This window comes from Mesoplodon densirostris, chromosome 1 (genome assembly GCF_025265405.1).
Source record: "Mesoplodon densirostris isolate mMesDen1 chromosome 1, mMesDen1 primary haplotype, whole genome shotgun sequence".
Classification (NCBI taxonomy): Eukaryota; Metazoa; Chordata; class Mammalia; order Artiodactyla; family Ziphiidae; genus Mesoplodon; species Mesoplodon densirostris.
In genome coordinates, this window is record NC_082661.1 from 216,369,730 (window position 1) to 216,379,749 (window position 10,020).

A 10,020-nucleotide genomic window follows, 5' to 3' on the forward strand; every position below is an offset into this window, starting at 1 on the left:
TTTTTAAAATATACTTCTTACTAAAATCAATACTTTGCAAAAGATGTTTAAATCAATGCCTAAAATGCCTAAAGGAAATATTCACCCTCATACAGCATTTGGAATTAAACATTTGGAGTTTAATTTCAGACTGTTTCACTTGTTTTCATTGTGTATTTCAATAAAACAGTATCTATAACATCTTGTAATTAAAGATTAAAGTTCCTATTGTAAAAAATCTTCCTGAAATAGTAAACATATCAAATTAGTCGGTAGCATTCCAAAGTTTTTCCAGCAAATGAAGGTTTTTATTATTTATACATATATACAATAGTAAAGAAGTCAAGGAATTTCAGGTAAATTTTAACAGGGGTCATTGTGTTAAATTCCTGATGATCCCATAGCTCAGTCTACAGAGAAAAGGACTCTGAACATTTAGGAAATCATTAAATGGTTTAAGTTTCAATTCTGTATCTCCTACCCAAAGGAAAAAAAATTGTAGTGTAATCTCTCTCCTCTTTTACCATTTATTAATTGCAAAGTAAGCAGCTCTCCACTGCAGTGGGACATGCTCTTAGAGTAGAATAGTAGGTCAGTGCTACACTATTTCTAGGAATAATGTTGGAAAGCATTTGTTTTTAGAACCTACTGGTAACTTTTGCATATATTACAAGATCTGGTAAGCCTGAAGATCCCCAAGCTTATTTCTAGCCACTCAATCTACAGCATTCATTGCACACGATCTGCTGTTCCTTCTCCAATCCTTCATCACGGACTAAAGAACAAATTCTTTAGGATAATGAGTGATGACAGTGGAGCTGATGGAGTAACTGTCAGCTTATTCTTAGTGTCCAACAGACTTTCCATTTTAAACAGCAGTGACCTATATCTTTTATAAGTTAAAACATTTACTTGGTGAGCAGTGGCTCTTACCTCTTTTTTTTGAATAAAAATTACAAATATATCAAAAAGATACAAGAATAGTGTAATGAATCCCATTTTACCCTTCATCTAAGACTCACCAGACTCTTGGCATTTTGCCAAACTGTTTTCTCCATCTCTGTCTCACACCCTTCTTGTCCCCCTCTCCATATATACTTATTTAGTAATAGTAAATTTCATACTACTATTTTTACTGAATCATTCTCTTATATAACCATAATGTAATTATAAAATCGAGGAAATTTTACAATGATAAATTGCTATTATCTAATATACAGTCCGTATTCAGATTTTGCTAATTGTCTCAGTATCATTCTTTATAGAAATTTTTAAAAAATCTAAGGTCTAATCCAGGGTTATACTTATCATGAATTTTATATTTTAAAACAATTTTATCCTACCTAAAATTAGAAAATGCAGGTAATATTGTGTGTAAAGATTGGTAATTTCATCCTTATGATGCAAAAAAAAATTAAAATTATTTGAGGAAAATTTTAATCAAATTGTCTATACATTGTCAATTAGCTAAAATCCTGAAGATTTCAGAAAAGTTTTCATGGTTCTTGCTCTCAGATAACTCAGTATAAGTGCTGAGGCAAATCTAGAACCCAAGTAAAAATTGACTGATAGGGCTTCCCTGGTGGCGCAGTGGTTGAGAGTCCACCTGCCGATGCAGGGGACGCGGGTTTGTGCCCCGGTCCGGGAAGATCCCACATGCCGCGGAGCGGCTGGGCCTGTGAGCCATGGCCGCTGAGCCTGCGCGTCTGGAGCCTGTGCTCCGCAACAGGAGAGGCCACAACAGTGAGAGGCCCGTGTACCGCAAAAAAAAAAAAAAAAAAAAAAAAAAATTGCCTGATAAAGAACTATTATGATATATCCATCAGCTTTTGCTTCAAAGCAAGCCACCCTTAAAAGTAGTGACTTAGGACAACAATCTTTTTTTTTTTTTACCTAGCAATTCTATGAGTTGGCAATGCCTATTGGCCAGTTCTTCTACTGGTCTTACTTGGGCTCAGTCATGCAGCTGCAATATGTTGGTTGGGTTGGTTGGTGGCTAGTGGCTCTAGGGCAGCCAAACTCATATGTCTGGCAGTTGATACTGGTGTTTAGTTGGTACTGACCCTGGATTAGGGAGCAAGGATGACCGGGCCACATGTCTCCATCAAGGTAGCCTAAGTTCTTTCACATGGTTGGTCTCAGGGTGCCAAGGAGCAGCAAGAGAAGGCAAGCTCCAGTGCACAACATTTTTCAAGTCTCTTTTTACATTGCACTTGCTTATTGCCTCTTTGGCCAAATGTCAAATGGCCAAATCCATTTGGAGTCTCTCCAAGGCCACAGGTACAAGGAGGCATGGATGAATCAGGGTCATCACTGAAAAAATCTATCTCGACAGTATAAAATTTGACTAGGGTGAAATGATGAGCAATATCATGGAATAAGTATTATTTTGTAACTATGCCTTATTTTAAAAGTATTAAATGTCAGTCAAAATACACTATGGGAATTATGATGCAAAATTATTATGGTTAGAATAGTTTAAGAAGACCTCAAGAAAAGAATGACATGTAATGGCTCTCAAAGAATAGGTAAGAATTGGATGCATAGGGAGAAATTTATGGACAGAGGGTTTGGAGTGGGTAAATGAAAGATATAACTTTGTCAGTTATGGAACTGACAAAGAGCATGACATATATGTGGGATAGTGGAGGAACAAACTTAAGTTGAGTAGATGGCCCATCAGAAATAATAGAAAATAAGATCAGGGTGAAATCAGCATAAACTATGAATGGGGCCATTTAAAGGTCAGCCATAGTTTAGAATTGTAGTTCCATGACACCAACAATATTTTAAGAAAAATCACTTAGTAACAGCATTAAGATGGATGAGGTCAGGGGTGAGCTGTAAAAACCAGATACAGGGCTTCCCTGGTGGCGCAGTGGTTGAGAGTCCACCTGCCGATGCAGGGGACACGGGATTGTGCCCTGGTCCAGGAAGATCCCACATGCTGCAGAGCGGCTAGGCCCGTGAGCCATGGCAGCTAAGCCTGCGCATCCGGAGCCTGTGCTCCGCAACGGGAGAGGCCACAACAGTGAGAGGCCCGCGTACCGCAAAAAAAAAAAAAAAAAAAAAAAAAAAAACAGATACACATTTATTACAATAATCCAAATTAAAGTAATGGCATTGAGAATAAAGAGACTGGGCCAAATCTAGGAGACATATTAAGTGAGAAGAAAGAAAGGTATGAATTTGATACATATTTTATATAGAAAAAAGTGGAATTTTTAAACTATAGGTTTAGACTCAATATCTGTTTCCTCTTCCATTTCCATTCCTTCTACATCATAGTCTTACATACATTTAAAATGAGCTAAAATATCATCTTTAGTGTTTTGCCCCAGTTTGTTTAGCTGTTCTCCATACAACTTCCAAAATTTCCTGCTTCTGAAAACTCTGTGATTAGTTGACATCATTAAACTCTGATACCCAGAATAGAGCACAGTATCTCACATGTACCTGCCCAGGACAGAGAACAGTATTGATCTGAATATCATACTTATATTAATGCAACTGATGTCTTCATTAGATATTTTTCCTGTGATATCATATGATCTGTTCATATTTATACTATAAAATCAACTAAGTTCCTCAGAAGTCTTACATGAGGGCATTCAAAGTCAGGTTATCTTCTAAATCAATTTTTTTTCAAATATTTTTAAAGGTATGCCCCCAAAATAGTCTTAATTTTAAAAAGAAAACTTTTTAAGCCTATTAAAATTTAAAAGAGACTCATTCTACTCATGGGCAAACTTTTAAAAATCTTTAGGAATAATTTTAAATCTCTAAGAATACCTTTTATCAGTATTATCTGACTGCCATTACATAGTCCTATAATGTGTGGGTCCACAATCAAATGCAATGTTTAGTACAAATTATATTCTTTTATGTGCATGATAAGAATTTACTGAACATACTTATAGAAACGTTTATAAGACCTCCATTTCTGTTCTTAACATACAACTTTATCCCTAGAGAGCAAGGAACCTGAAATCATGAGGTATAAATGCACTGGGAGGCTAGACATTTTCTGGATACTCATGCACAAGACAATGTGCTCACATCTAAGTACGGCATTAGGGTGACAATTAGTCCTATAATGTCCTTTATTGACCTGGAAAAGGAATGAAAATTATTGGCAATGTCTTACCAATGTTTCGTCTTCTTACAAGCAAGGCAACGAGTAAATATGATGGTTTAAGAAGAGGTGTAACTAAGGGACACAGCTAGGACTGTGTCCTCATCCTCCCCCATCACACACACCTATGCCAATTTTTGTAACATGGGCATCCTCTGGCACTATAATTTTCTTTTTAAAAATTTTGCTAAACCCTGAAAATCATCTTATCTCAATGACCAGTGAGTCAAGCATATAAAATCAAAGAATTGTTTTTCTAGTAAATAAAACTCTTTGGCCTTCATGGTAAAAAAAAAATTCATGTTTGTTCATATCCTCTCCTATATTAAAAGTTTCTTCAGGGTAAGAATTATCTCATACTTTTTCTGTGAATATTTGCATACAGGTAGTAGATATTCAACAAATATTTTTGGTTAAATGTAAAAATCCATGATAGCAACAAGCAAAACCCATCTATATCTATATCTATATCTATCTATATATATATGAATATATATATATATGAATATATATGAGTGTGCCTTTAAGCCAGGGGGATAAAATCTCTTGGGATTTGAAGATGAGAGTGGCAATAGACTGCAAACTCTTTTTTGTTTTTATGGTGCTTTGATTGAATAAGAGGAAACAGGAAACTTCTCAGGGAAATGTCTAGGGCACTTGAGGTGAGAGAGAGACATCTAGAAAGAGAGGGAGAGAGAGAGCCACTAACCACTAGAGGGCGGCAGCCATCTCACTTGCCATAACTAGCTTCACTCAAGCATAACCCCTATACCTATAGCAGTTTAATATTTCTTCTAACTAATACTTTATCATTTTCTTCCTCTTACAGAAAATATCTGTTATGTAGTTGAACTAACTTTAAAATACCAGTGATTTAGAGGTATAATACCTGGGAGCATGAGATCGAATAAAACATTTAGAATCTGTTGTTTTTATTGTTATTTTGGTCCCATAACTTAGAAATAAGGTGACATCTTGGATTTGGGAGAGAAATCACTTCTCACACTAAGCGTTATTCTTACAAGTAAAATTTATTCTGTGGCCTGTAGAATACTAGTTAAGGTTGCTTCTTCTCTAGACACGTTTTGCCCTTTATCCTAGCATACAGGCAGCTACAGCCAGAGAGCCCCTTTGCCAAAAATACCTCTCCATCAGCCTGTCACTCTACCTGAAATCCATTAAGACAGTGGATCCCAACCTTTTCAAAGTGAGGGCCCTTTACAAGCAAAATATCATAGACCCCCATGTGATAACTCTTGAACTCTTAAGATCAGTAGATTAAATAAATATATATATATGCACACACACATATAAACATAAAAACAATACTGTAAAAAGATATAATGTCAATAATACCTTTTAATGAATTAATATTGTATTAGCCACAGTAGTGTACATAGCAGTACAAATACACAAAATATATTATTTAATCAGCCAACAGTTAAGGCTCTTTGCCTAAGCAAGTTCATGAATCCCTTGAAGTAAACACACAGTGTACTCCTTACCTGTAGCATAAGGTCTGGGTTCTGGAAGAAGAGAATCATTGAATTTATGTGTTATCCCACTAAACCTCCACTTTTAAGATGGAAACATCATATTTTTGGGGTTAGATTTTTTTTTAACCTCACCAACTCTTGGAAATGGAAAATGTGTATCTTTCTACATACAATTAAGAAATGCCACAATTCCTGGCATTCATCAATTAAGACACCCGACGTAAGTGTGTCTGTAGCTCCCGACATGTGTTCTCCCTGTGAAGATTTGTTAAGCTTAAAGTTTTTAAAATATCAGTGGAAGTTTGATCTCTCAAAGACGTCAATTCCAAATACAGTTTGTCTGTATGACGCAAGCAACTTTCTTTGGTGTCCTACTGAGTACATAGCCTACATTCTGAGCTCAACTATCCTGTAAGTTTTGACATCATAGATGTCTCCTGGCACTGTGAAAAGACTATCTGGCACCATGTGGCTAGCTCTGCAGAGAGCCAAGTTTCCATAGCTCATGTTAGCTGACAGTGAAACTCCACCAGTCAATTCTGGCAAAAGTCAAATTGCATCTTTTATGAAAGTAACTCATTGCATACTCTGCTTCTGCTTCTCATTGGAATCTATCACCCAGAGGACATTTTAATTAAATCAAGTATGTAATCACAAATCCATGCTTGTTTAATTATTATCAGAGAAAGGAACCAAATATAGTAAAGATCATATGTGGTACTTAGCTGAGGAAAACAAACATACTCAAAATACAGCATTCAATTCCTACATCAATGAAAAAGCCATCATATAATATGGGAGAACTTAATTGATTATACTTTTCTATGCCTCAAGGTTATTTTACTATAAAATAGAAGTGATTATTCTTATCCTTGTCAAATATAGAGGAGGGGTCCATGAGTTAAAAGCTAAGAGAGAGAGAGAAGCTTGTTCATAATCTATGGCAGTGTTTTCCACCCCTTTCAAAAGTCTTCTTTGGAGACAGTAATTCCACAACCTTTCTCATGTGGTTGCGGTACTCAGTCAGACAATTCTGGACTGCATATGCATTTGCAGGCCCTTGTCAATAGATAGGACATTCTGGAATTTGAGGCCCATCAGTTGGGAAATGCTGATCTGGGCTAACGTTCATTTCTGAGGTCCAAAGAGATTAACCAGTTTGTACAAAATTACACAATTAACTAGAGCTAGGACTCTCGAGTTAAAATACAAGTCTTTTCAAACTTTGTCACATACAATTTCCACCATCCCAGAATTACAGAGGAAAGTAAAACCATGAAAAGAAGATTCTTATGCTAAATCAGAGAACTGTATTTTCAGGCAAATCTATCAACTAAGTGCCAAGAACACTGCTATAGTTTATATCTGGAAACTCAGAAGGGTGCTGAGGAAACTTATAAATAGAATGGTTACAAATGGCTTGATGTGGTCTTAAGACATAAATAATGTTTAGCAGGTGTCAAACCAAGGCCTGGCTCTATTTGACATTTTCATCAGTGACCTAGATAAGACATTGGCAACCCAGAGAGCCAAAATCTCTCAAAAATACTTTACATTTTAGGAAGTCTTCTGATGTCTCCTGCCCACAAATTATCACTCCTTCTCTTCTCCCATAATCAAGTTCCATTTCATTCCCACAGCTCAACTGACCTCACCTAGGGGTTAGATTATTTAATTAATTACCGCTAAGCTATGAGCAACTAATATAGTGCTCTTCCAAATGCCTTGGAGATCTTTAATTTTTTTAAAATTAGTTTATTCATCCAGAAGAATACTAGTAGTATTCTAGTAGTAGTAGTGGGTGGAGGTAAGCATCTCTGTGCTGCTTACTGAAAAGAACATTTCTTCTTGCCAAAAATAACCATAATTCCTCTGAACTCATTAACATTTTTGAAAAAATTCTTGAAGATTTCAAAATCACATCACTTTCTCTTGCTGAGCCTGAACTAAACTTCTAAACTCTTCTCCATATGATTCTCCAAGCAGCAACTAGCAAGTGATCAATTACAACTGATTGGCACATGCAAGGAAACTTAGTTGCCATTTCTGATCTATATGATGTGAGTATATTCCTGGTTGGAGGTAAAGAATGGTATTTTACAACTTCTCAAAAACACCCCCTCCCTATAGCTCATTTTATAAAAAATGATTTTCTTTTTTTGCTCCCTACTTCTTGTTACTTATAAACCATGTGGAAGCTTAAAGAAAAATAACATAGCAGCAGCTTTGGTTTGTATTACAGAGAAAGCAGATCCTTCTTCAGGGTCACCTAGATCTAAAAATTATTTCTGGAAGTAACCAAAATACCTGCAGTGGTGTGAAATTATATAAAATGAAGTTGTAGCTGTATGTAGTGAATGCTTAATGAATACACTACTACATTTTTTTTTTTTTAGTAAAAAATGACACCAATTTGGGACTAAAAAAAAATCCACAAACAAGGGTCTCCAAATGAGCCTACTTAGAAGCAGCCATAAGAATCTGACAGGTCATGAAAGTAAATTGTCTCATACAGGCTTTGCTGTTAAAAATACTACAGTGATGTATTTTTATAGGCAGGCAAGGGAAAATTGTATATAAATAGCTCTAGGAAGTTTAGCCAAGATCTTAAGTTGCCAGTAAAAATATTAAATTGACCATCATTAGAAATATTTCAAATTTAGTTAATACTTAAAAGGCAAACATAATAAGAAACGGAATTACTGCAGTTTTTAAGTTTGTAGCATTACCTTGTCTCTTATGTTGTATTTTTCTATTTTTTTCCTCCATTTTCACATCATAAGATTTTCTTCATCCCCAGTTTTATGTTTTTATTTATAAATTCTTATTTATTTATTTTTGGCTGCGTTGGGTCTTCATTGCTGTGTGCAGGCATTCTCTAGTTGCGGTGAGTGGGGGCTACTCTTCGTTGCGTGCATGGGCTTCTCATTGTGATGGCTTCTCTTGTTGTGGATCATGGGCTCTAAGCACACAGGCTTCAGTAGTTGCAGCACTTGGGCTCAGTAGCTGTGGCTCGCAGGCTCTAGAGCACAGGCTCAGTAGTTGTGGCTCACAGGCTTAGTTGTTCTGCTGCATGTGGTATCTTCCCAGACCAGGGATCGAACCTGTGTCCCCTGCATTGGCAGGTGGATTCTTAACCACTGAACCACCAGGGAAGCCCCCCAATTTTATTTTTATTCATCACTGATTTAACTGTTTTATTTATTTTCTGTTCCAAAGTGTGGATTTTTTTTTTTTTTTTTTTTTTTTTTTTTTTTTTTTTTGTGGTACGCGGGCCTCTCACTGTTGTGGCCTCTCCCGTCGCGGAGCACAGGCTCCGGATGCACAGGCTCAGCGGCCATGGCTCACGGGCCCAGCCGCTCCGTGGCATATGGGATCCTCCCAGACGGGGGCACGAACCCGTATCCCCTGCATCGGCAGGCGGACTCTCAACCACTGCGCCACCAGGGAGGCCCTGGATTTTTTTTTAAACCTTATCCCAGCAACTTTCTCTTCTGCATTTCAAATCTTCAGTGCCAATCAATTTCTTTTTAAATGGGTGTGGTGAGTTGGGAGGGAGAACTTCTTCTTTCTTACACTGGCAATCCATATCAATAAGATGCCCTCCATCCTGACTTCCTGAGTGTCAGCTGTCTGCACTCGACCATGAACTATGACTTGGCTGCTATGATCTCTAATCCTAACTCAGGTTTGTGAGGTTTCACAACTTTTTCCCTTGAGAACAGCCAATGCTGAGCTGGCACAATACAAGCAAGCACAGATCTTTGAAGAGCACGCTGCTCAAGTCCATGTAAGGAATACGGTCCTTGGTCAAGGCAGCTCCTCCTCATTCAGTAGCAGCCCTGAGAGCGAGGGGAAGACTCTGGAACCTCCCTCTGATAGCCTTCTCCCGTGTCAGTTTGAGAAAAAACGAAAAGGAAACATGTTAAACATTTCCGACAATATTTCAGAAAGACAGTCTGATTCATGGTGACTTCTAACTTATTAAAAGTGATAAATATTTATATATATGAAAAACCAATTAATTGGACAGTTACCTAACTGGTTATAAGTTTAAAAATTAGAAAGTTTCTTAAATCAAAGTCTTAGGTGTTTCAACTCCCTCATGTGAAGAATTTAGAAGAATCACTTTAACCCTTCATTTATGCCTTGGCTTGGGAATGAAACAAGGAACAGAAAGAAGAACAGGGCTGGAGTTCAGAATCAGGATCAGGGCTTAATGTGAACAAACTCCCTAGTCTTTTGATTTTTAAAAGCTACCTCATGTAGATTTTCTTTAGACACAGACAGTATTTTCCCATGTCTAAAAGTGTACCTTCTTGTCCTCACTAACAGAATTTTTAAGTTATTAAACTTGCCGATTCTCTCTTACATTCCAATGTCTATGCCCCTCACTCTCACAGCTCTTTA

The 10,020-nt window shown here is 36.9% G+C and overlaps 1 pseudogene; it reads left to right on the forward strand.

The window, feature by feature from the left end:
- Positions 1–9,583, forward strand: part of LOC132489060 (pseudouridylate synthase TRUB2, mitochondrial-like) — a 29,586-nt pseudogene extending 20,003 nt beyond the window's left edge.
- The last annotated feature ends 437 nt before the right edge of the window (positions 9,584–10,020 follow it).